We start from the raw sequence: 27,170 nt of genomic DNA, 5'->3' as shown, positions 1-27,170 counted from the left end.
AGGGCCCCTGTGGAAGAACAATACATGGGCCTTTGCAGCCCAATAGCTCATCATAATGCACAATTCCACCTGCTTTGGAGCTGGTAGCGGGCCCCTTAATTCTTGGGCCCCAGTGTCGCTGTACAGGTCGCACCAATAACATTTCCCCTTCCCTGCAACATATATATAAAGAGAAAAATATATGCCTTTCAAAAGTTTATAGACGATAACGGAACTTCCCCTTCAAGACTAGAAATGTTTGCTCCTCCGGCTGCAATTTAGAAGACAGCGTGAGATTGATTATACGGTTGTAGAAGAATGGTGCGGTCGCCTCTGACACATATATAAATATATACCATCTCCTGATCTATCCAGGCGGCTGTATATATCCTGCTTATAATAGACGGGAACTGAGAACTTTTTGGCTCTGCTATTATTGTGACTTTAATAACATCATGAGCCTGTGCAGGAAGAAAGTGTGAAGGAGGAGTGATCAGGCAGGCGCTGTAAGGAGCTCCTTCTCTACAAGGCCGCTCTTGTGTCTGAGCAGAACCCTGGGGCGGGGAGTGAATAGGAAATGCTGCTCATGAGTATGGAGGGGATCTGACAGGCAGCTCACAGAGGTAAGAGAAGGGAGGATTAGGTTACTTTTCTAACCCAGTCACTTGTTGTCGCTGTCTGCTGCTTCTTTACATGCTGATTTCCTAGAATGACCTAGGTTCTGCTTGTTTGGCCCAGGAGCTGACAACCGGGGCTTGTGGTACAAAGACGCCTTTTAAACTTTAGCAAATGAACGTGTAAAGTAGATATCATTAATAGTGATGAGCAAACGTGCTGGGATAAGGCGTTATCATACTTGGGTGCTAACCGAGTGACTTGAGTGTGCTCGAAAAATGTTTGAGTCCCTGCGCCTCCATGTCTAGACAAGCTGCGCCTGCAACACGTGCCGGGATTAACTACCAAACAGGGAATCCCTGCATGTGTTTAGGCTGCGAACAGCGTTGACATCGCTCATCGCTACTTATTAATTTTTGGTGTAGCAATAGGGGTGGCCATACCTACAATCACACCTGCTCTCCTATGTCTCTGGGCCTGGCGTTACCAAGCGACACATGGGAAACCAGGCCTGGAAGTGAAAAAAGGAGCTTCAACGCTGAAGGGACCATATAGAATCCCACTGAATAGGACAGGTGCACTATACCTATAGGCGCACACTTCCCGGCAGGTATGAGTAGACATGACATCTCCGGCCTCTCACCTCTAGTGTAGAGGCAACGTTGGTAGTCCTCGGTCACTGGGCCAGAGCCCTGCCAACCTCCTATTTTCGGCATCCTCTATGCCTCTTCTGATTAGTAGTCCCTTCGTCATCATTACTTTGCAGCCCAACAAATGCATGACGTCACGGGGTGGCCTACAAATATAAGAGGTGCCAGGGATGTCGCAGGTATTAGGAGGTATGCAGAGTTCTGGATTGTTGGTCACGGACTGCCAACATGGCTGCTGGACCATGGTTCTACAGATCATTTTACTCAACTCCAGGTCTAATCCTTAGGCTGTGTGCACACGCTACGGATTCTGCTGCGGATTTTGCAAAATCCGCAGATAAATCCGCAGGTCAAAAGACCTGTGGTTTATCTGCGGATTAGCTTGTGGTTTTGCCCTGCGGTTCATCATCTCCACAATGGAGGAGATGGTAAACCGCAGTGGAATCCGCAGAAAGAATTGACATGCAATTCTTTCTGCGGATTTGAAACCGCAGCAAAAACCGCGTGGAAAATTCCGCAGCATCTGCACAGCGGTTTTTGATTTCCACAGGTTAGAATGCTACTGTACACCGCAGCAAAAACTGCTGCGGATCCGCAGCAGAATCCGCAGCGTGTGCACACAGCCTTAAGGCCACGTTCACACGATGAATAGTTGGTGAGTTTTTTTACCTCAGTATTTGTAAGCCAAAACCAGGAGTGGGTGATAAATACAGAAGTGGTGACAAGCTTCTATTATACTTTTTCTCTGATTGTAAGCTAAAATCAGGAGTGGAACAAATATTGAGGTAAAATACTGAACATGTGCACATAGTAAGGATATGTTCCCACAATGAGTTTTCGGTCAGTTTCTGAAGTTGCAGGTTTTCTGCATCCATTAACCTCTTCAACTTGATTTTCCATCTTCATTTTTATTCTCCCCTTCTTCCGAGAGCCCTAACTTTTTCTTTTATTTTTCCAGCTCTATAGCAGTATGAGGAATTTTTCTTTTGCAGGATGAGTTGTAATTTTGAATGACAACATTCATTCTGCCACATAGTGTACTGGAACACGGGGAAAAAAAAATCCAAGTGTGGTGAAATTGCAAAAAAGTGCAATTCCATAATGTTTTTTGTTTTTAATTTGCAGTGTTCAATATATTGTAAAACTGACCAGGCAATATGATTCTCCAGGCCAGTACAAGTACACGGATACCAAACAGGTATAGGTTTTTTTTTGTTTGTTTTTGTTATTTAAGTGGTGAAAAAAAGATTCAGAAGTCTGTCCAATTTTTTTTTTTGTTTCATTACTATTTTCCAAGACCCATAATGTTCTAATTTTTTGTGTGAGGGCTTATTTTTTGCGCCCGAGCTGACATTTTTACTGATACCATTTTGGGGTAGATGCAATGTTTTGATTGCCTCTTATCGTTTTTTATTGCAATGTTGTGTCAACCAAAATACATAATTCTGACGTTATGATTTTTTTTCTCGTTACGCCCTTTACCTTTCAGATTAATATTTTTTTTTAGATTTTGATTGGATATTTCTGAATGCAGTGATACCAGATGTGTTGCTTTTTTGTTATTTTTACTTGTTTACTTTTTGTTTGTTTTTTTTTACTGTATTTAATAGTCCCATAGACTTGACTGTCCGATTGCCTGTGTTACGTAGCTTTGTTATGTAGATCAAAAATCATGTTCTCCTCTGAACGCCGGCCATGAGCCGTGTCCACGAGGTGATTGTGATAACTGGCATTAAGTGCTGAGAAATATGTGGGCTCGGCGTGTGAGCTCGTATCAAAGGCAGGGACGTATGCGTCATCGGTCGTGAAGGGGTTAAGTAAAATGGGGTTTCATGCATTTTTTTTTTACAAAACTCATCGTGGGAACGTAGCCTTAAAGGGGTTGTCCACTACTAGGACAACCCCTTCTTAATCTAAATGTTTGGCCCAGATAAAATTTAAAAAAAAACAAAAACATACTCGACTCTCGTGCAGGCGCTGTCTGACCGCACCCTTATACTATGCTGATTACAGTGCGTCCAGCTACTGGGAACACCATCAATCGCCTCCAATCCGTGCCTACAAGTGTTGTCAGTCTTCTAGCACTGTCACTACAAGTGATCAGGGTAATTGCACTGTTTCTAATTAATTATATGGGCTTTTTGTTTAATGGGAACGCATCAGCACCACTTTTAACATATGCTAGTAATGGAACGGCTGCATAGACGGCGGCTCTTCCTCCTCCATGAAAAAAGGACCTTTTTTTTTTCCTTTGATATTTGATGTGCAAGTCATAAGAAATATAGTGCAGGAGGCCTACACAAATAAGGCTGTAAATGGACTAGGGGCGAGTCGAAGCACTTGGGAGAAGCATTTCACGCCCTGAGTGAACTTCCAACCTAATTTGGATAAAAATTCTACACTTGATTTCTCTTGATTGACTTATTGGATCTCTAGTAGAGATGAGAGAGCGTGCTGAGATAAGGTGTTATCTTAGCATGCTCGGGTGCCGAGAGTCTTCGGCATGCTCGAATAATATATTCCAATCCCCGCGGCTGCAGGTCTCGCGGCTGTTCGACAGCTGCAACACATGCAGGGATTGTCTGTTTCTTAGTCAATCCCTACATGTGTTGTGGCTGTCGAACGGCCGCGAGTCCTGCAGGAGAGGGGGGCTTGAACATATTATTCAAGCACGCCAAAGTCAGTCGGTTAGCGTCCGAGCATGCTCAGATAACACTTTATCCAAGTGCATTTACTTATCACTAATCCCTACAAAAAAAAGTACATTTTTATTGGGAGACAATCACCTATGTAGCCAAACCACTAACTTCATATGGAAAAACATGCTGACAGGTTCCCTTTAATACGTGATCATGAATGGTCTTATAGCTAGAGAAGCTCTTTGTAGCTGCCATCCCCTCCGGAGAAATAGAACAAGGGTTGGGATTAAGGGAAGCCTTTACTTTTAACTCTGAGTTGCTTTATAGGGTATGTGAAGAGTGGCTTAAAGCATTAGAGAAAACAACTATACTGTAGATAATACACCAGGGGGAATCATAACGTGGTTCAAAAGAATCCTTAACGTGACATCTGACACCCACGTGGCACCCGAAACACATGACTTGGACTCCTGGCACTGGAGCAGAATTCAACACACATTTATAAACCTTTTTTTTTTTTTCACTTGCAAAACTAGCTCTGGGCACTGAGATCATAAGCCTTGAAGTCTTCTCATGATGATAGTTTTTTTTTTTAAACTTTTTTATTTACCGTATACACTTTTTATTTGCTTTTTTTTTTCTTTGATACCAAATTGGGATACTTAAGACATTTTTTATTATTTTAACGACATTTTTTTCTAATGTAAGTGCAGCAACTAAAAATCGATACTTCAATATTTTTTTTTTTTTTTCTCTTCAGCATTTAATGTACGGTTTAAAAAAAGTTATGTTTTAAGTGCATGTTTAAAGTACTGAGAAATATACCAAACTGGACAAGATCGTGTAAAAAATCCAATTCCACCATTGGTATTTTGGGTTTTGTTTTGTTAATATAGTTTACTGTGTGATAAAAAAAAAATGACCTGGATATGATTGTTCACGTTAGTCCGATTACAGTGATACCAAACATGCATTGATATCCCCCTCCTTACGACATTTTCTGATTGGGTTGATTAATTCCATATTTTAATAGATTGGACTTTTACAAATGCAGTGATACTAAATGTGGTTATTTTCCCTTTAATCATGGGATAAGAAAGTACGGTAATTTGAATTTTTTAAAAATATTTTCAAAAATAATTTTAATATTATTGGATTTGAACCTGCGATCATATACCATATGCTGCAATACAATAAAAATATCCATTTCCTATGGAGTTCAGCTTACAGTTGAGCATCACGGTAGTACTGAGATGACAGCAATGGAGGCTGTGAGGTAGCGCTGTCATTCAAGTAGGGAATTCTCGCTTGGCAGCCAAATAATCACAACCGGCACGGGTTTTCCATAAAAATCTTAGTTCGTGTGGATTATTCAGGCATCATAAACCCAAACCAGCAACATAAAGTTCATATTCACAGCATAGCGTCCTTGACAGAGCTTCACACAGGTTATGCCATGTTCCATACGCAGGCTCTTCAGCCTCATAGTTATCTCACCCACGTCAGGGTTTCCTCATGGTTCCTTCACCATGCTGGAGACATCCATTCCCTCCGGGGAATCATCAGGCACGTGCAGCCATTACACACAGCCACTTCACATGCTGTTAGCCAGGAGACACATCTCCAAGCGGGACCTTCCACAACGGACCAACCAGGTCCCTGCATTCACCACATGTGACCTACCCTGGCCACCTTATATGGTCCGTAGCCATGCCCACCGGGTCACATGGCTATGACCTCATCACAGGTCCTTGAACCATTCACACTCTCTTTGCAATAGCGTTCTTAAACACACCCCCTGGGTGGGTTTGTAGGTAACAGGGCACGCCCGTCTCCCCAGCTACCTGGTGTAACAACCCTGCTGGCATCACTGCATGGCCTCCCATCCCCCGCACATCAACTTACTCACTGCTCCGGGTCATGCTGTGAATTCTGTCTGTTGCCAGTCCTGTGCTCTGTGCCTCTGCTCTTCTGTATGTTTCCTGGCTATATGTGTATAGGGGGGGTGGCGCTAGAACTCTCTGGTTCTTATGCAGTCAGGGTGCACCTGTCTAATCGGTCCCTGACCAATCACCTAGAGCCCTTGACTATTTAGTTCCGCCACACCCACTGAAACATTGCCTGTGCAATGTCTAATCTCAGTTAGTATCTTGCTGCTGAGTAAGCCAGGCCCTGTCCTGTGTATTTCCTCCTTCTCTGGAGGAATACTTCTTGTCTTGCTTTGTACCTTGTCCGCCTGCCAGGAGGCACAGGAGGCAGAATATCCTGCCCTTGAGTCTTGGTCCCAGTACCTTGTCTGTACTCTGTCCTGCCTTAGTCTCCCGTTCTCCTTGTCTGTGTCTTTCCTTGTGTCCTTCCTGTCTGTGCATCTGCACCCCTGCAGCTCTGTCTGTGCATCTGCACCCCTGCAGCTCTGTCTGTGCATCTGCACCCCTGCAGCTCTGTCTGTGCATCTGCACCCCTGCAGCCCAGCCTACTCCGCACTCCTGCCTATAGCCATACCAGCATCTCCTGTGTGAACAGGTCCAAATCCTGTTCCAACATACACCACTCCCTCCTGCCTACACCTGCTGTGTGAACAGGTCCCTAGCTGTCCCTTCTCATACCACGCCAGTCTGTCCAGTGTCTCCAAGCCGTGCCCGCCTGTTCTGTGTCTGCAAGCCGTGCCCGCCTGCTTGCCCTGTGTCTCTAAGCCGTGCCTGCTTGCCCTGTGTCTCCAAGCCGTGCCTGCTTGCCCTGTGTCTCCAAGCCGTGCCTGCTTGCCCTGTGTCTCCAAGCCGTGCCTGCTTGCCCTGTGTCTCCAAGCCGTGCCTGCTTGCCCTGTGTCTCCAAGCCGTGCCTGCCAGTGTACCAATCCGTGCCTGCTTGCCCTGTGTCTCAGCCGTGTCCGCTTGCCCTGTGTCTCAACCTGCTTGTCACTCGCACCTGTCCAGGTGTCCTGTTCCCGAATGGGATCAGCAGCCACAGCCAGACACCACCCTGGAGTGGCACCCGGCAGCTACCTGCCGGACAAGCCTGACCTCACCATCAGAGGCTCCAGTGAAGATCGAGGTAGCTGCCGTAGTAACGCCCCTTCCAGGGTAGTCTAGTTTGTGGCACAGTGGGGCCACAACCCCCCCGGCTCGCGCCACTCAGCCAAGGCGCGAGCGTGACACCTGGAGACTTCTCCCTGACACATTGAAACAACACCTCAGCAATATCACTGCTGATTAACACACGCATAAGTCTCCATCTCAAGGCCACCCACCTTGAGATACATAACGGTCATTCAGGACTCTGCCATTCATCCTCTCTCCTAGGACATCCACACAGCGCCCCCTAGCGGACACAGTGGTCACTACACCACATACCTCCCCCCTCTGTTCAAACCTGTGGGGTTGAACACACAGCATAACCCCAGGATCTCGAGACCGGGCACTCACTACACCTTGCCCCACAGGTCGAGAGAACCGTCTCCATCTGTCATACAGCCTAATTCCTATGTTAGGCCTCCCCCGCCCCCCGCAGTCAGAATATCGGCCCTGATCTTTGGCCCTCCAGTCACAGCCTGTCTGCGTCATCAGACACTGTTTGGTCACTACATTCCTCTCCCTGTTGATTCCGTTCCACGACCAGCTCCCCCTGTCAATATGGTCATAAGTCTTAGTTAAGCCTACTGTCTGGCCTGAGTCTGACTCATTCAGCGTCTCACAGGAACTACGGTCTCTCAAAATCATCCTGCCAGTCGAACTACCACTTGCTGACATTCTTCGGCCATCTGCCCTGTCACTTCTTGGTGGAACCCTTCGAGTCCTTACATCTTGGGTTGAAGGCGCCCGCCACCTGGTGTTCCGTACCTCTTTATTGATTCGCTGACGGTCCACCTCAGCTGCTCAATCTCTTGCAGGTACCCCACTCGATTCTCCAATAGCATCCGAAAGTTTTCAGGCTTTCCACGGAGCCAACCACCATGATGGGAATCCTATCCTCTTCACTGGATATCTGGTCTTCATCATCAGGAGGGATCCTCACCCTCATCACACCGGAGATATTCACAAGGTCTTGCATTACCTTCCCGAATCTTCCAATGATTCTCCCAATCAGACTTTTGGGAACCAGAACTACATATTTCCACAAACCCAGCCGATCCATAGCCTCTCTTGCTAACTCTAGGCGTCGAGCAGTTTTCATATTACTCCGCCTGACCAACTGTTTGGCATGGAGACATTGCAAATGCATCTCTTTCAGGACAGCTATCTGGTTTGCTGTATCTTCCCTGGCCGATATTATCACCAACTGCCGAGTCTCAGGTGCCCAGTGCACCTTACACGCCTTGACCGCCTCCTTAAAAGCCTCATGCACACCTTCCTCAGTGCAGGCTTCTTGCATGTCTTCTCGTACATCAATCACAGACTTGAAGGTCGTGGTCTTGCTCGCTTCCTGGACCGACGGCTCTGGCTTTACCACGGACACTTCCCTCACTACAGATGAGCTGACCAGATGACCATCTTCTTCAGCTCTTTGCTCACCCACTTCACAAGATTTTATCTCTTCATGACCCTTTGCCACGATTGGTACTGGCAGTTCCGTCTTGTCACTCGGGCCCAACCGCTGTAAGTCTTCGTCCAGTTTCCTCTCCCGCCGAAGATCTCTTGCAGTTTCTTTGAGTTCCTCCTTTTCTTCCCTAAGGGTCTTGTTCACACTATGCCAGGTGGACAGATGACCTCTGAGCTCCAAGACTTCTTTCTCGCGCTCCTCGACCCTGTGCTTGGCCGTTTGTCTCAGGACTCCTTCTCGTTCGACATGTTCTTCCACCTCTTCTCTGAGGGCGTTATTCAGTCCTTGCCACGGTACCATGTGACCTTTGAGCTCAGAGACTTCTTTCTCTAGCTCCTCTAGTCTGTGCTCCCTTTCCCTCTCAGAGCCATAGTCACCCCCAGAGTCTGAGTCACCCCGACCTGCCGAGCAATCCCTCCAGTTACCCATTAACCATGTGAATACTTCAGCCGTCTTATCAACTAGGTCAACGTCAGTCCTGTCACGAGATTCCAGGTCCTTCCATTGGGCCAACGTACCCCTTTTCCTGGTCACTTCTACCTCTGACCTCTCCACGTCAGGAGCCGTGACCATCTTAGTATTAGTTAGCCCAACAGTAGGAACGTCTCCACCCTCCTGGCATATGTCATCAAACCTGAGAAAGTCCCGGCCCCACTCCAAGGCATACACTAAGTCTGATGGTATACTGCCACCTTGGCACTCACTGCCTTCGAGCCCCTCAAACATTACTCTGTCTAACGCATAGTTAAGAGCATAAGATAAGAGCATAAGATAATCCTTTAATCGTCCCACCATGGGGAAATTCAGAGCCTAAAGGGTATGTCACACTAAGAGATATCGCTAGCAATATCGCTATAACTTGTGACGTTATAGCGATATTGCTAGCGATATCTCTGTGTGTGATACTTACCTACGACCGGCTCCCCCGCTGGTTATCGCTGATCGCGCGAGAACGTCCAGGACTGTTTCTCGTCGTCAGCTTCCTGCGGCGCTTCCTGCTGTGAGGACGAGCGACGCGTGGAGCCAGGCGGGAGGACGCAGGATCGCCTGGTGTGACAGGTAAGTAGCGATCCCCGTCCCCAGCGATGTCGCTGGTGAGATCTGCCTGTGTGGCAGCTCACTAGCGACCACTTAGCGATGTACCAGCGATCCTGACCGCGTCATATCGCTGGTCGGGATCGCTGGTACATCGCTAAGTGTGACAGTACCTTTACAGCAGCAAGGCAGGAACAAGTACAGATACAGACGCATAAAGGCATTACATTGACAGTAGGTAGGTACATATACGAAAAAAAAAGATATAACCGGACAGTCACAACTTTGGATCTATCAGTTCACTGTTTGGGTTGTTCTCCGTTTTGGACACTGCATAGTTCAACGTGACCCCATGTTTACAGCGAACCTGGACCATTTTCTCAGACAGAAAGTGAGAGGAGTTCCTGCCAGTCACCTGACTCTTTGAGTCCAACCTTCCAGAGATTCCTTCCCGGTGTAGCATCACGGTACACGCTTGCGGCCAGTCATCACCTGGAAAGAATATCCCACACTCTGGAGATAACATACACGAACACTGCAGTTCTCCTGACATGTCCACGGAGGTACCCAGTGCTGCCCCTTTTGCAAACTCTGCCCCTTTCTGGACCACCATCCCAATTTGGGTCACCGCCTCCCTCTGGGACTCCACCCCTTTTGGGCTACCACCCCGATTTGGGTCACCGCCCCCTTCCGGGACTTCCCCATGTCCATTATACCGGTCTTCTCAGACCACAGTTCACACCACACAGTTTATGTCTCTTGCGATACCACACAAGTCCTTGTTGGCACCACCACAGCTCCTGCTGTCACCGATTTTCGACACCACCAGCTGCCGTTCACACACAGCTGCTGATGTCACCCTCGTAACCCCGCCGAGTTACCGGAAGCCGCTTGTCCTCTTCGTAACCCCGCCGAGTTACAGCAAGCCACTTGTCACCTTCTTGACTCCCACTGAGCCACTACAGCTGAGTTGAGACAAGAGAAAAAAAACACATCACACTAAACTCACGTGTCCTGTCTGTGTGCTATTCAGGACGTTCCGTCTCCGCCTGAGACCATCCAACACACAGGGCGCACCGGGTGCGATTCAGGGAGTGACCCTCCTCCCAGGGTCTCCCCACACACCGGCCTCACCAGGTCCAGGGGCACAGCGGGTGCTCTTCAGAACATCTGTCTCCGCCTGAGACTGCCTAACACTCTCGCCTCACCAGGTCCAAGGTCATACCACATGCTCCCGGGATCCGATTCCTTCTCCTAGAATCTCCCAACACTGACCCTCCAGGACCTTTCCTCACTGAACCCTCCAGGTACACAGTCTTACTCACTGACCCAGGTCAGTACCACACGAACACCTGTCCGTTACCTGTGTCGGCCACACAGGTCCTCGGGTACCTCTTATCCGCAGAGGCATCCTAGCAATCACCAGTCTCCTTCTCTTACTCCGGTCAGCAGCACATCACACGTCTTTCACAACCGTCAGCCCTCCTGGCTCAGCATTGCCAGCACTGCACCATGTGCTTTGAAAACCGTTGCCCTTAGTAACCAATTTCTGCAGTCCTCTTCCGTTGCTCCTAGCAACAAGGCTACAACACTGCCCATGGCCTTCTCCACCAATTGTGAGGTAGCGCTGTCATTCAAGTAGGGAATTCTCGCTTGGCAGCCAAATAATCACAACCGGCACAGGTTTTCCATAAAGCAATCTCAGTCCGTGTGGTTTATTCAGGCATCATAAACCATAACCAGCAACATAAAGTTCATATTCACAGTATAGCATCCTTGACAGAGCTTCACTCTGTCCTCCCTGTGGTCACACAGGTTATACCATGTTCCAGCCTCATAGTTATCTCACCCACGTCAGGGTTTCCTCATGGTTTCTTCACCATGCTGCAGACATCCATTCCCTCCAGGGAATCATCAGGCACGTGCAGCCATTACACACAGCCACTTCACATGCTGTTAGCCAGGAGACATCTCCCAGCGGGACCTCCCACAACGGACCTACCAGGTCCCTGCCATTCACCACATGTGACCTACCCAGGCCACCTTATATGGTCCATAGCCACGCCCATCGGGTCACATGGCTATGACCTAATCACAGGTCCTTGAACCATTCACACTCTCTTTGCAATAGCGTTCTTAAACACACCCCCTGGGTGGGTTTGTAGGTAACTGGGCATGCCCGTCTCCCCAGCTACCTGGAGACTTATCCCTGACACATTGAAACAATACCTCAGCAATATCACTGCTGATCAACACACACATAAGTCTCCATCTCAAGGCCACCCACCTTGACATACATAACGGTCATTCAGGACTCTGCCATTCATCCTCACTCCTAGGACATCCACACAGCGCCCCCTAGCGGACACAGTGGTCACTACACCACAGGGCCTTCAGCAGAATCCCAGCTGTTATAGTAACCCATCGGTCTCCCTCAATCGCCAGTGCACCCGTCCATTTAAATGCTGCTGCTAGAGAGAAACAGCAGCATTTAAATGGTTAACAGCAGCTGGAACACCGCTTTAGGCCTCTTTCACACGTCCGTGTCTCCGGTACGTGTGGTGACAGTTTTCACACGTACCGGAGACACGTACTCACGTAGGCCCATTCAAATTAATGGGTCTGTGCACATTTCACTGTGTTTCCACAGACCGTGTGTCCTTGGCAAAACACTCTGATATGTCCGTTTTTTGCCGTCACCACGGACGGCAAAACGTCGTGCACATGAAGAACACACATTGATGTCCTCCATGTGCACGGACGACCGCCGGGGAAGAAGCGTTACTGTAAAGCGCTGTTACCCTGCGGCAGGTGCTGAACGCGGCTCTCGTTCTCTCCTGCTCTGCCGGTGATTGACAAGAGCAGAGGAGAAATGAATGAAAAACCAGACGTGGGTTCCCCCTATGTTTTTGAACCAATCCGGCAAAACTCACAGTTGCGGACTGCTGTTTTTAGACTGGGGGGGCCCATATCCATGGCCCCTTACCAGCCTGAGAATAATGTTGTGTCATGAAAATAAAAAAAATCAAATTTTTCCACAAAAATGAACTTTTAGCCCCCATTTTTTTCTCATTTTTGCAAGGGTAACAGGAAAAAACATAGACCCCAATATCTGTTGTGCAATTTCTCCCGAGTATGCTGATACCCTATATGTGGATGAAAACCAGTATTTGCATGCACGTCAGGGCTCGGAATGGAAGGAGACTTTGATGGAATGGTCTGTGGACAACATGTCGTGTTTGGAGAGTTCACAAGTTGCGTTATTTATGCAAATTTTCATCTGCATTTTACAGTACCAGCAAAGTGTATAACAGTGGTTGCGAGCCTATGGCATGCGTGCCAGAGAGCCAGAAGCAATGTCTGCATACACGTGACGGGGACATGGCAGTGACATCATACACACCTGTCGCTTGGACGCTGAAGTCAGCTGCCAGCTTCAGAAATCAACGTGGCAGGGGAGATGAAGGAAGGGGAGCACGAGTGCTTTTTTCTATGCATTGAACAACAGCGGCGTCGGCAGGATGGGGGACATATATACCAGGATGGGGGGTATACAAGAATTGGGGGTCATATACCAGGATGGGGGGCATATACACATAACTGAGGGGAGATACATGGATTGGGGGTGCATATACAAGCATGGGGGATATAGATGGATTGGAGGAGCAGATTCATGGCTGGGGGGGCATATACAACGATAGGGGGAGCCTATACCACAAGGATGGTGGGTGAATATATCAGGATGTGGTGACATATTCCTTTATGTCTGCAGTCTGGTACCCCTGCTCCTGTCTGTGGCTGCTTTCTGCTGAACCTGCCTGCTCTCTGTCCGAGTCGTTTGCAAACTAAGGCCGGGGTCACACTTGCGAGTGTGATGCGAGAAAGTCGCGTATCAATACCCGGCACTCGGGACCATAGTGTTTGGCTGCATAGAAATACATGCATCCGCACACTCTGGTCCCAATTGCCAGCGGCAACGCCGGGTATTGATGCGAGAGATTTGCTCGAGTTTCTCGCATTACACTCGCAAGTGTGACCCCTGCCTAAAACCTTGTTTTTAGGTTAAATTGCCATGTTGACATTTTGCCATAAAAAAGTGGGTTTTGGACTGCAATTTGGGCATTCGGTCTCTAAAAGGTTCGCCATCACTGGTCCTATGAGATTTCAGCAATCTCATGCACACAGCTTCTTTTTTTTTTTTTTTTTTTTGTCCTCAGTATTTTGTGTAATACCTCGTTTTTTTGCAAAATGCAGCATTTCACTTCTTTCTGCATTTTTTTCATCCACTGAAAGCATTGGGTGGTGCAAAAAACGCTGAAAAAAATGTAGGTATCAGTTTTTGCTGTGTTTTTGGTGCCAAAACCTGTTGAAGTAGAATCAGATTTTTTTTATGCACTAAACTTTATCAGTATGCACAAGAGACAAATGTACCCTGACAAAAACACTGCAAAAATGCCACAAAAACTAAGCAAAAAAAGGCATAAAAAAGTGTGAACTTAGCCTAACGCCACTGTCAAAATACTGGAGGAGAGATATGTTTCACTGAGGCTTCTGTGACTTGAAACCCAGATGTTTTGCTTCAGCACACTAAATGTTGAGATGGGTTATGCAGCCATTTTAAAAGGACTGGGTTTTTTAGAACAACCATAGAGCGGGTGGGATGTTGATCTTCATATCTCCACCTCAGGATGTGGTCTGGGATATAAATAGGCCTTCTGAGACATTCAGTGTTCAGTAGGGCTGGAGAGAGGAACTCCAGTGCTTTGTGTCCTGATAAGGAAAAGCTGAACCAGTGTGTTGTTCTCCCGAGCAGGCGGATCCCCACAACAACATGGAATATGCTGTTTTGTTATATTTTGTTTTTCCTTAGGCCAGATAGGCCATGTTTATTTTTCCTAAGTCTGAACTGGCTTATGCAGCACCCTTAATAAACCAGTGAGAGATTTAAAGAAACAGGTTTCCGGGGTCTATCTCCTTGTGTGGCCGAGTGATACAATGTTTTGTGACTGCAGGAAATTGCAGGTCAATAGTATTACTCTGTGATTTTGCTGCCGTAGCCGAACCTGGAAAAACCACTATCTCTCAATGACTGGTAAAGGAACTCTATTCTTGTTTGCGCTAGTGAAAAGATATTTAATTAGACTTTTTATTTGTGTATACTGTATATACTTTATATCCCAAGCAAACTAATGATTCAGAGAGAATCCCATGAGGATGCTAGGGACTAGTCTTGCTCAAAAATTTAGGATAGATTAAGTAAAGGACTCTATAAGAACCCCCAATAGATGCCATCCAAGAGTCGGTTTATTCGTTCATGTCAATGCGTTTCAGTCCCGAACAGGACCTAAAGTAGGAGGAACGGTAGAAATAGCTAGTGGCTGAGTATCATGACGCTGTCACCCTGAAGACTTAGATGGACTGTTTGAACTGATGTGCTATATAAAAAGTTCTTTAATATGAATAGATATAAACCTTATAGACAAAAGAATTAGGACACCTACAGAATATTTTATGACTTCCCATTCTAAACCCATAGACATTAATATGGATTTGGTCACCCCTTTGCAGATATAACTGATTCCGCTCTTCTGGGAAGTTTTTTTTCCAAGACTTTTAGAGCAGTGGTTCCCAAACTCCACTCCTCGCGGACCCCAACAGGTCATGTTTTCAGGATTTCCTTAGTATTTCACAGTTGATGGAAGTATCATCAATGCATCAGGAATTCTCTCACATGTGTAACACTATGGAAATCCTGAAAACATGACCTGTTGGGGTCCGCAAGAACTGGAGTTTGGGAACCACCGCTTTAGAGTGTGTTTGGGAATTTTTGCCCATTTATCCAGGAGAGCATTTTTGAGGCTAGACACTCATGTTAAATGAGATGCTGGCTTACAATCTCTGTTTTAGTTCATTACATAGATGTTTCCACTGCTCCACTGGGGTTTCCACTGCTCCAGGGTCCAGTGGTGGTGGCTTTACACCACTTCATCCTATATTTGTCAATGTGTTTGGTGATGTGAGGATACATGTAGCTGTTCTGCCACGGAAATCTATGCCATGAAGCTCCCGGTGCACAGTTTTTGTCCTGATGTTAATACCAGAGGAGGTCTGGAGTTATGGAGTCAACAAGGCATTGGTGACTTTTCTGTCCTCTGCTCCTTAGCACTCGTTGATCATGCTCTGGCACTTTACGTGTTCTCCACTTTGTGACTGAGTTACTGTGCTTTCTTCCACTTTTCAATAATCATACTCCTATGTGATGATGGAGTATTTAGGAGGAAAGAAATGTAATGACTTGTTATCCTGGTGGCTCCTATGACAGGACCACGCTGGTATCAGGGAGATAGTTACCACCAACCATTCCGTCACAGGTTAGTAAAGGTAGACGGCAGGTGAGGGGACGAGTGTTATACACATTTGGTAATGGGACTGAATGAAATGTTTATGGTTCAGATCTTGTTTTACGTATGGAATTATTTTTGAACCTTTTTCCCTTTCCTTATTTTTTTTGCTTACTTTTCAGCGGTATTGTTCTTTTACATTTTCCAGCCTTGATAAAAATTCTTATCCGTACTATTGTTTATTATAATGGGGATATTTAGACCTCCTACGCGATAACATGAATGTGACATAGCTATGAAGTACCAGCTGTAGTATCGTGTATATTGTAATGAGTCTTTTGCACTTCATTCTTTCAGCATTAAATATGTGTGTTTCTATATCGTTCGTTTGATTTCTATGCAAATTATATACCTGAATTTCAGGAATTTCTTAGATGACAGTGTATTGTTCCTGTCTTTTTATCTACAGTTTGAGACCTTGCATATTTCCAGTTCACCTTTTCATTACTCCTCATAATGATGACTAGAATGCAACAGGTTTTATACATAAATGTATCTCACTTCCAATAACTTTATATTTTCACAAACTGCCAGAGAAAATTACACTTTAAAAATCCATTCATTACACCCACGTGCTATAGATTTCATTACTCTACAAAGGGCTTCATTAGGCATTCAGAAGACAAAAACTGATTATAAAAGATGCTTCACAAGAAAATAACGTCCCTTTAACCATCTGTTCTTCCTTTTTCTTTTCATTTATCTACAAAAATACTAAAGCTTTTTATTACCGTATGTTACGAGGAGATTGATTTTAGGACATTACCGAAGCGGAATTATGCCAGGAACATTGCAAAATTAAAGTTCCAGAATGAAATCGGACGAAAATGTTGAATTGACAACACCTACAGTAGATAATCCTTTGTACGACATCCAATCCTAAATCCAAAGGCACTGATGTAGAGTTAATTCCCCCTTTGCAGATATAACCCCTTCCACTTTTCTGGAAAAACTACAAGAATTTGAAGTGTCCAATGAAACCACATAATATACTCGTAGAGAACTGATAGCCCGATTAATATACGTCCCCACAGTTCTGGAGTTGATAGATGACTGTAGGAGTTCCTCAACCAGGGGGATTTGACCTGGGAAGATGTCAACAAACCCCATAAATACTATCCTTTCAACCCAAAAGTACCTGCCCAGGGTAACACATCTTTTATATAAAACCTGAAAAGCAACAGAATCACTTGCCACATATCCACACACATTGAGCTAAAAAGGTTCAATAGAAAGCAACCTGGACCAAGTCAAAGACAGAGGAGCTAAATTTGGAGACTCCAACCACAGAGATCATAAGTTTTCAAATTTACTCCATTTTTTGTTCAAATGTTTCTCAAGTCTTTGAATATTATTTACTTTACCTACCAATTCCCTTATAGTAATGGGTTCAGGGTTTTTCCAAAATGAGGCCATGTTTTTGGGCTTGATCTGTTTAGCTAGCTGATGGCTCTCCATCAAGTGAACTTCAACCATATAGCCAAGAATACAAATCCTATTGTCCATAAAAATTTGACAGTATTTATTAATTCCACCTTTTCTCTCCAAATGATGGAGTGGAGGACAGTTCCACGTTGCATGTATTAAATCCATATCTGGCATACTACACTTCCAGTACTGTAGATCTCATTTATACTCCATCTTAAATAGAAGTTGGTGAACTCTGGAGACTCTAGAATTTTACAATTATATCTAATTCATAGATACCTAACTAAGAGAAACCTTCAACATACTCTGCAATAACTCCTCCTACATATCACTTATTGGGCCTAAATCTCTATGCCATATAACCCACAAAGAGCTTGTTTTCTTTTTAAGGCTATCTTCTAAAAGACATCTAAAATATAAGGCTATGATGACCCTTTTTGTACTACCCCCAGTTAAAACCATAGTAACAAATGAGGCATTTGTTGTAGGAGTCATTGACGCAGCTCAGGTCTCCCTTGTATTATGCACCCCTGTCTCAACTGAATATACTGATAAAACCTACTATTGGGCAGATCAAATCCATTTCAAAGGCTTTGAATTATCCTACCACTAACGATTGTACTATTGTAGTGATCCTTTTATTTGGCCAGAGTTTGAAGCCAACAATCTTTATAAAGCAGTTGTCCGATCGTAGGAGACTCCCTTCTCAATCTGAATGTTTACCCCCAGCAAAAATAAGAGTGAGAGCTGCAGCTGACCGCTTACTTCCTTTTCATTACTAAAATGTCCAAAGGTGGGGATAGTCACGCCAGCACTGATTGGGCGCAGGGTGTTCATGTCATAACAAACTCACATGAGCCCCGGGAATGCGTGTGCCTACACTACTGGAATGCGCCGATGCGGGAGGGAGTATAAGCTTTTTTATTTTCAAGGGGGGAAAACATTCAGATCAAGAAGGGGTTGCCATAGTAGTGGAGATGCCCTTTAAGTTCTTGATACTATTTATTAGCCCATTTCAAGAAATATTCAGTGAAACCTTTCATTCCTGTTATTTCTTTAGCCTTGTTCCACATTTGATCCATTCATATGACAGTCGAAGAGGAAGAATCTAGAAAAGTGTTGAATCGCCTCGAGTGTAAGTCCTGTAACACATTTTCAGACATTAACGTGCCTCAGCATTCACATCCAATGAGAAGGAACAAGCCACATCCCTCCCCAGCGAGTTTTGCCCTTTCATCCAGAAAAGCATTTGTGAGGTCAGACGTGGATGTTGGAGGAGAGGGCCTGGTTCGCAATTTGTGTTCTACTTCTATAGGTGTTTAATGGGGTTGGCACTGAAATTCTTTGTCATCTACCTTGCCCAACTATGTCTTTGTGGACCTTGTACAACTGGGGCACAGTCATGCTGGAACTGAAAAGGGCCTTCTCCAAACTACTCCCACTGATTTGGAAGCTATAATTGTCTTGGTATGCTGAAGCAATAGGATTTCCCTTCATTGGAACTAAGGTGCATTAGGCAAACCCCCACAAAAACAACCCCAACAAGTATTTCTCCTCCACCAAACTATAGTTGACACAATGCAGTGAGGCAGCCCAGAAAATTTTCTCCTGGCATTTACCAAACCCAAACTCGTCCATCAGACTGTCCAAAAAAGTGATGATTTTTCACTGCACAAAACATGCATGCACTGCTCTAGAGTTTAGTGGCGGGTGGTTAACACCACTCCATTTCACCGATCAGCGTTTTTTGGGAGCTCTGGACTTGGAGACTAAATGCAACATGAATTTAGCCTTATGCCTCACTCAATTGTCAGAGATTTTTCTCATACGCAAAAAATGGACTGATTTTCGCAATTGTCTTGGATCAGATAATCATTATTGTGTCAGCATTTACTGTCAGTTTCATTGTGTTTTTTGTGTACAAGACGATTTTTTTTTTTAAAGCTTCTCTTATCAAACAAAGAAGAAAATCGGACAGCACAAGGGTAGAATCTTAGTATTTTTTTTTTTTTAAATAAACCCATAGACTTGCATTGCTGAACTTGATCCGCAAATAGGGTAAAAATTGGACATGTCTGTTTTGGTGCTCAACACTTGATCTGGAAAAATACACAAACATGTGAACAGCCCCATAAACTATAACACTTACAAGTCCTATCCAGGAAAAACGCGGAACTCGTATATGAAAAACTGTCTGAATAAGCCCTAACATAACAATGTAGAGGTTCACGTATTTAGATATTGCTTGAATAATTACCGTACTTGTTTCCGTACAAAAGGGAATCATGGATTACTTACCCTATGTTCATTCCAACTTGACTCTGTCCTCTTCTTAGCTATTGACCAATACTTTTTTTGAATTCCCCCTTATTTTTTCCTTAATCATTCTATTCTCTTCCAACGCTTTTCTTCTCTCTTTGTTCTCCCTTCTAACTTTGTCTCTTCTCTGCTTGTTGTTGTCCCCTACCTTTTTCTCTTCAGTGTTTTTTTTTTGCAAGCTTGACTCATAAACCATCAACATTTTTTGCTATGGACTAATTTCTGGCATCCTCCCTCTGGGACAGATATATGGTTTGGAATTTCTTGATCTACCTAATCTGTTGATGCTAGTGGTGGGCTTGGTTATGACTCCTATATTGTATACGTTGGGTCTTGCTAATCCAATTACCTCTTCAGCTTATTGACCTTTCCAACACCGGACTTATTAACTCAAATCCCATGCCTGTTACCGTAACGAGGCCAGGACCCAGAGTCCCCATGGTCCACTTATGCTTTTCTTTTTTACAATCGTGGGCAAAACCTTGACTTTCTTTTACTTGCTCCATGAGACTGGAGTGTGTGATTGCCTGTAGCCAAGGTGTATACATCACTTTTCAACTTGTCTTTTCAAATTTACCGTGGATTTTGTTCAATCAGAAATACAGTAACATTTGTATTGTTTTATTAGCTTTGTCGGAACTTGGAATGGCCTGAAATGATCGCTGTCAAGCTCATCCTCACTTTTTCGCTGTATGTTTACTGCTATCCCATCTCCAAATTCAAGATGAGCCAAAAGTTGTGACTGACAGGGTAGTTACTAAGGTTGCAGCAAAACCTAGTAATCCTAGTCTTCTAATTGGAGTTGTCAGATATGGGGATTTTAAATTTAAGCACGTGGGCACAAAAGCAAATCTGTACCATGGCCCCCGACATGTACTAAGTACCATTTATAGTGTTGCTGTCCTATAACAGTATTCGGTAAGGGTATCCTGAAGTGCTAGAGCTAAAGTTCGACTGCTACCTCTGTGCCCATTGTAATATACAAAAAAAAGTTGCACTCTGTCATGCTAAAGCATGCCAATGTGGAATATGTGAAATATGAATAGCAATACGGCTTTGGAGTATTAGGGAAAAAAAATGAGATGCTTAGCATAAAATTTGGCCAAATATCTGCCCATCAACCATCGTCAAGGTGGTCTTAGTTTGATGTCCACATTAACCCAGGAATTCAGACATCAACCTTAGAGAGGTATTCACACAGGTCAGGGACCCATCAGACTGAGACCATCTTGACGATGGTTGACGGCCAGATAATATTTGTATATGGGGGTAGCTATGCACCTATTCACACTAGTCTGGATGTGCCAGTCAGTTTTTTTTGTCTTCTGTGCCCATTATAGTTATGCTCCTGGTCAGAAAAAGACATGTCCAGTAACCATTGAATAACAGACTACCCAAGAACTTAAAGGGGTGGTCGGGCACCTAAAATGTATTTTCTAAATTTCTATCTTTACACCCTAACCACTTTTGTAATATCCTTTATTTCACAATACCCTACATTTCTCCCTATCTATATATATAAAACAAAACCATATGGAACAAAACCAATGAAAACCCAAAGATGTCATGCACTAAATAGTACTGACCAAACAGGGATCTAGGGTGGACACTCCTAACTAGCATATTAAACAGAAAAAATGGAGTACAAGTCCAATTAGACAAAAATACAATTTATTTATTCATCAAATTGATGTAAATATTACAACATAATAATAAATACAAAAAGGATCAGGTACTATGCTGCTTTGGCCCAAAAAATATAGTCACCTTGAGAAAGAGGCGAAACGCGCGTCGGTGGCGGCGCTGCATCTGTCCCGTTCTTAGTGATTATGGGTAAGCACAATGGCGTTGGATAATGGGTTGTTTCAATCAGATTGCGCACCTGTTTGTGACCCTCTCTAAATATAGAGTTTAGAACTATTGGCCCATCACTATTTCAATGCACTAAGCACTTTATATTTTTTGGGACAAAAGCAGCATAGTACCTGATCCTTTTTGTATTTATTACTATGTTGTAATATTTACATCAATTTGATGAATAAATAAATTGTATTTTTGTCTAATTGGACTTGTACTCCATTTTTCATATTTCTCCCTATCTAACTAATCCCTGTATGTTTTTTTTTTTTTTTTTTTTTACTAAATTTAATGTGACATTTCATTTGAGAGCAGTCTCAAATGTCATGTCGCAGGAGGCTGGTGCTGCATTCGCTCCTTGCAGTGTCCATCGTCCCTCTTGGGACGGGACATCACAGGAGGCTAGGACTGCACTAATTCCCCTCTCTTGGAGTAGGATGTCGCAGGGAGCAGCACTACAGTTACTTACTAGTTTCCTGCATTACTGCCTCCTCTGAAGACGTCCTTGATCCTGGGTGATGGATGCTGTGTGAGTGGTGAGTGCAGCGCTGGCACTCTCCTTCTATCTCTGTCGCCGTAGCTCCTAACTGCTAAAGATGTTGTCAAGAGGCAGAAAAAGAAACAGCCAGTGCTGCCCCACAGCTTCTAGCATTTACCTCAAATGACGGGTCAGCAGTGATCGAAGCAGTGAGTGACACCAGTGTCGCCACTTGATGACAACTCATTTGAGGCAGTGCTAGAAGCGATGGTGCTGCTGTTCCCTCACTTTGTAATTCCACCCCCTGATAACGTCTTCTTTCACAGAAGTTACAGTGGCAGTAGACAGAAGCCAGCAAAGTGCCGACTTTGCACTTGCATCTCCCACAGCGTCCATCACCCAGGATCCAGGATGTCTTCAGAGGGGGGCGGTGATGCAAGAAACAAGTAACTGCAGTGCTGTCCCCGGTGGGTGAGTGTAAACAGGTGCGTGGATGCAACGGCGCAGAAGATGAAGACGAAGTGGTAACTTAACCAAAGATTATTTCTTTTCTTTAACACAACCTACTGGGTAACTAAGAACTAGAATTCAGATTGACAAATTAAATGAGGGGAACTTTTTACAATAGGAATGGGTACCACTTTTGCGAGTGGGAGTTATTACAACAATTCTAACAATTGAACTCAATTGGTCCCTACTTCATGCTGCTGGAATCTGATAGCGTGGGATAAAATGGATCCGAGACCAAAGAGGAGACAAAAACTGTATTTTAACAAAGTAAAGGAATACAACAAAAAACTAACAGAGGCTTTCCTGCAAATACAGCAAAATGCCCAGCACAAACAGAAATGTCCAGCAAACGTAATAGCGGTGTGCGTCCACTAAAGCAAATAAGTCCAGCAGTAATATAACGCGAGTGTGAACTGCACTGATACGTGGAAGTCAAGTAATAGTGCGAACAGCACTTATATGTGGAACTCCAGCAATAATAAGAAGCAATAATACGGCGGCACTTATACGTGGAAGTACAGCAGTAATTAGAGGCAAGAGTGCGACCGGCACTTTATGCGTGGAAGTCCAGAACTAAGCAGACAGAGGAGACGACACCTTTCATGGAAGTCCAGAAAACATGGGTGGAGCATAACAAGAAGATCCTTAAGAGTACCTTTTTGGGCTGAAAAGTCCTGCTCAAGTCCTGCACAGCAGCCCGCACAGACACAGTCTTAGAAGTAGGACAGTAGGTAACCCAAGCAGGATCCAGAAGTAGCTCAGAGGACTGAAGACAACTTGTAATAGAGAGGCAGAGCACCGAATAACCAGCAGCAGGACTACAGAGGCAAGCCAGGAGGGAGCTCAGAAGCAGACAGCAACAAAATACTCAAGCAAGGAGGATCTCTTGACCCGGACTTAAATAGCAGGACAGACAGGAAGGCAAAGTACCAGACTCCATCTTGGACAAGGGCAAAACAGGCTCCATGGAACATCCGGATTCTTTACAGCTGCTCTCAGATTGCATATCAAAACTCTACTGACAGATTCCCTTTTTAATTTTGGAAAACTTGAAAATGTAGGAGTCTGACATGGACAATATGTCACTGACTACTTCTATAACGTTCCCTGGAGTTGATCGAAGCTAAGGTGAAACTAGCTGTGGGATTGGAAGTGACATGTTACCTGTCACCGGTTGATCGTTCCTATGTCCCTTTGTGATGGAGAGCAGTGATATTGGAGTAAGGACTTTTTGGCTTGCCTGTGGTTAGCACTTTTCTCCGGGGTTCACTGCCAGCCGTGCTTCTCTTGGCTTCCCTTGTGTCTGGTACTGCCCCAAATAAGGGTCTCTCACCTCATCCATAAACCAGCATACCCTAATCTGGTATTCTACACATTAGGGGAGGGTTCTAATACATGCCTTCGACTGTACACAATTAGTGTGGGTTGATGCTTGAAGTACCGTATCTTAATCATCATTGTTGCCATGGAAATTGCTTATTTAATTTTTGAATTTAAAGATTATAGCAACTCCCACCAAGAGAGAAGCATTGCTATTCATCCATTATCCGTGAGTTAATCATTTCCAGGTTACAATTAACCTGCACACTTCTAGATACTATGACATTAGTATTTTGCTCCGTTTAAAGCATTTCATGCTGATTTGTAGTAAGTGCTATTTGACAGCTGTGAAAATGTAACATCTACCAGATGACGTGCTTCTCTCCTTCCTTACAAGTTAAAGTGACACGTACACCGTTTATTATACTGGAAAATCAATGTAAAGTTTAAGTGGTCACTGTCATTTCAGCAAAATTTGCAGAAAACAATAGTGCAGAATATGAGAAACTATAATATGTCTTATCAGAAAATTTTACACTTTTTCTTCTTCACACATAAGCTACTCATCCCTCGAGTAAAAACTGCAATTATATTCTGTGACGAAAACGAATGCGGATCACTGAAAACCATGAGACTCAGGCAGACACTGGCTGACCCAGCTGCAGCTTCAAGCGTCACTTCAGCGCTGTATTCACAGCCACACAGCTCAGTACTGCTGCATATTGAATTTAAAGCTGCTGCAAGAATCCATTTCACCGTGCGTTCTATGTGTAGGAGATATCGTAGCAAATAGTCTTCACCCCCACACCCCAGTTCATAAACAAATGAAAATCAAAGAGAGCCTACAGTGGGCAAAATGGTGAAAAATACAAGTCATATAATGGGCAGAATTAGTGTTATTTCTCATATATACACGCACACGAGCTTATTCTGAAATGTTACCTGAAATGTCAAGTTCACATTAACCCCTTCACCCCAACTGATTTTCCATGTTTTTGATTTTTCTGTTTTTTCGTCCAAATAACCGTATGAGGACTTGTTTTTTGCGGGACAAGTTGTATTTTTTGAATGACGTCATTCATTGTATCATCTGATGCACTGGAAAGCATAATTCCAAGCGAGTTGAAATTGCAAAAAAAAAAGTGCAATTACACAATTTTTTTTTTTTTTTTTGTTACTTACCATGTTCACTATATAGTAAAACTGACCTGGAAATATGGTTCCCCAGGTCGGTACGAGTACGCAGATACCAAACTAATGTGTAGTATTTTCTTTTTATTGAGTGGTGAAAAAAAAATCAGAAATTTGTAAAAAAAAAAAAAAAAAATTATAATAAAATAAATACCGTAATTTGCTTTTGCCTACATTTTCCTAGGCCCGTAAAGTTTTTATTTTTCAGAATATGATACTGTGTGAGGAAAATGCGTAATGTCCATCAGAGGATTCTTCTGTTAAAAGCTGCTAGTCTTCACATTTTTTTATATGCAATGGGTAAAGACTAGCGCCTAACATGTGTTTGACATTTTCCGCTATGCCGTGTACTCATCGGATTAATTTATTTTATATTTTGATCGCACTTTTCCGAATGCAGTGATACCAAATCTTTGTATTTTTATTCAATTGTTTTATTTATTTTTTTAAATTTATTTTTTTGTTTTTGTTAGTCCCCTTAGGGCAGGGTTCCCCAACTCCGGTCCTCAAGGCCCACCAACAGATCATGTTTTCAGGATTTTCCTTGTATTGTACAGGTGATGCAATTATCACCTGGGCAATACTAAGGAAATCCTGAAAACTTGACCTGTAGGTGGGCCTTGAGGTCCAGAGTTGGGGAACCCTGCCTTAGGGGACTTGAATCTGCGATCATCTGATTGCTTGTGCTATACATAGCAGTATGAACGCCAGCTAAATTCTGGCTTTCACAGGAGGATCGTCATGGCGTGCTCGGGTCCAGCACTGAGTCTCCGACATTCCAGTGTCTGTATTGTCTGCAGCATTGACGTCACGTAGATAGCATTCCAGACATGATGTTTAGCTGGGTAGAACTGCTGAGATCCGCGCAGGACCTGGGGAGGGTGAGTAAAGCATTTGTTAAAAAAATAAAAAATAAAATAGTTGGATGTTTTCTAAAATCTGGAAAACCCTTTAAGTCCCAATGTAAAATCTTTATTAAGCCCCTGAATCTGTATTTTTAAGACTAAGGTTTTCACGTAAAGTAATCACGTTGGTAGGATTTCTTGTGTAGCAAATTCACATTTGATTTATTGCTCTAAAAGCCATGTGCTTTAGGCTTTATTTACACATCAGTATTTTTTAACAGTTTTTCAGTATTTAATTGCCAAAACCAGGAGTGTCTCCAAAACACAGAACCGGTGACGTGTGAACGAGGCCTTACAAATGAACGGTGTCATTCAAAACTACAGCTCATCAAAAATAAGCCCTGGTATTGCCATAAAATGAAAAAATGATAGCACTTGGAAGAAGGGGAGGAAAGTACAAAAGTTTTTCAATATTGCATTAGTTTAGTATTGTTATGATTTTGGACGGATAGGCTTTAGTATTATTACTCAGACACCGGCTCTTTATTCTACGGGTAGTGTACTATAGTTATCTTCTATCGAGATGACTGATGACTATCCACAATGTACGGGGAGAACCGGAAGCCGGTGGCGGTGTTTCTATGTAATTAATATTGCCTGTATAGATTTCTCTATATAAACCCTGCTGTGTTTCAGTGGGGGGGTCTGTACAAAGCTACTAATGGCCCAGCAATTAACGATAGAAAAGTGCCTGCTGAGCCCTACCCTATACATTATATGTCAGCACACGTAGGCGGAAGGTGTTCTGGACTCCTGAAGAGGCTCCCGGCCATCCCAGGTGTGATATTCTCATGGTAGATGCATTATTAGGAGCACTTAGATTGAAATTATATATTTTCTCCCTTTTTCTATATGTCATTGTTAAAGGGGTTTGATTAGTTAGATTCTTTTTTTCTATGTAGCGTTACCATTTTTAGCGTAGAATGTGTGCATCCATGAAAGTCCTCACAGATCTGTTTTATTATCCTTTAGTCATCCTTTATGCCGTCATGTGTTGCCGCCATGAAACAGCCAGAGATAAACCTCTGGGCTGCACCTTATAAAATAAGAGGTACAATATGGGTCAAGGAAATGTTAAGGTGGTAACATGGAAATGTACTTCACAGATGGCCGCAAATACATGACTTAAAGGGGTCTTCAATATTCAGGAAAATTGACCCCGAAACGCTTTACCCCCTTCGCAATATATGATGTTCATGTATTTTATGTGTCTTTTCTCTCACTTTGATGTGGGCTCACACGCCGGTCCTGCAGATGATGGCAGATTTAGTCAGCCATCATGTGCCTTTAAACAGCTCTTGGTGGAG

General features: G+C 44.0%; 1 protein-coding gene across 4 annotated transcripts in view; it reads left to right on the top strand.

The window, feature by feature from the left end:
* Nucleotides 1–389: 389 nt before the first annotated feature.
* LDAF1 (lipid droplet assembly factor 1) overlaps nt 390–27,170 on the top strand; it is a 63,768-nt gene continuing 36,987 nt past the window's right edge. Inside the window, exons 1-2 of one of the 4 annotated variants that reach the window (XM_073543027.1) lie at nt 390–602; nt 22,264–22,408. The gene's annotated coding sequence lies outside the window, so the exon portion shown is untranslated. Of the gene's footprint in view, nt 603–2,369; nt 2,443–22,263; nt 22,423–27,170 lie in introns of all 4 variants that reach the window. The other 3 variants (XM_073543026.1, XM_073543025.1, XM_073543024.1) reach the window with 3 other exon arrangements.

This window comes from Dendrobates tinctorius, unplaced genomic scaffold, assembly GCF_039654945.1.
Source record: "Dendrobates tinctorius isolate UK_male_01 unplaced genomic scaffold, ASM3965494v1 ptg000129l, whole genome shotgun sequence".
Classification (NCBI taxonomy): Eukaryota; Metazoa; Chordata; class Amphibia; order Anura; family Dendrobatidae; genus Dendrobates; species Dendrobates tinctorius.
This window is presented reverse-complemented; position numbering and strand designations above follow the sequence as displayed.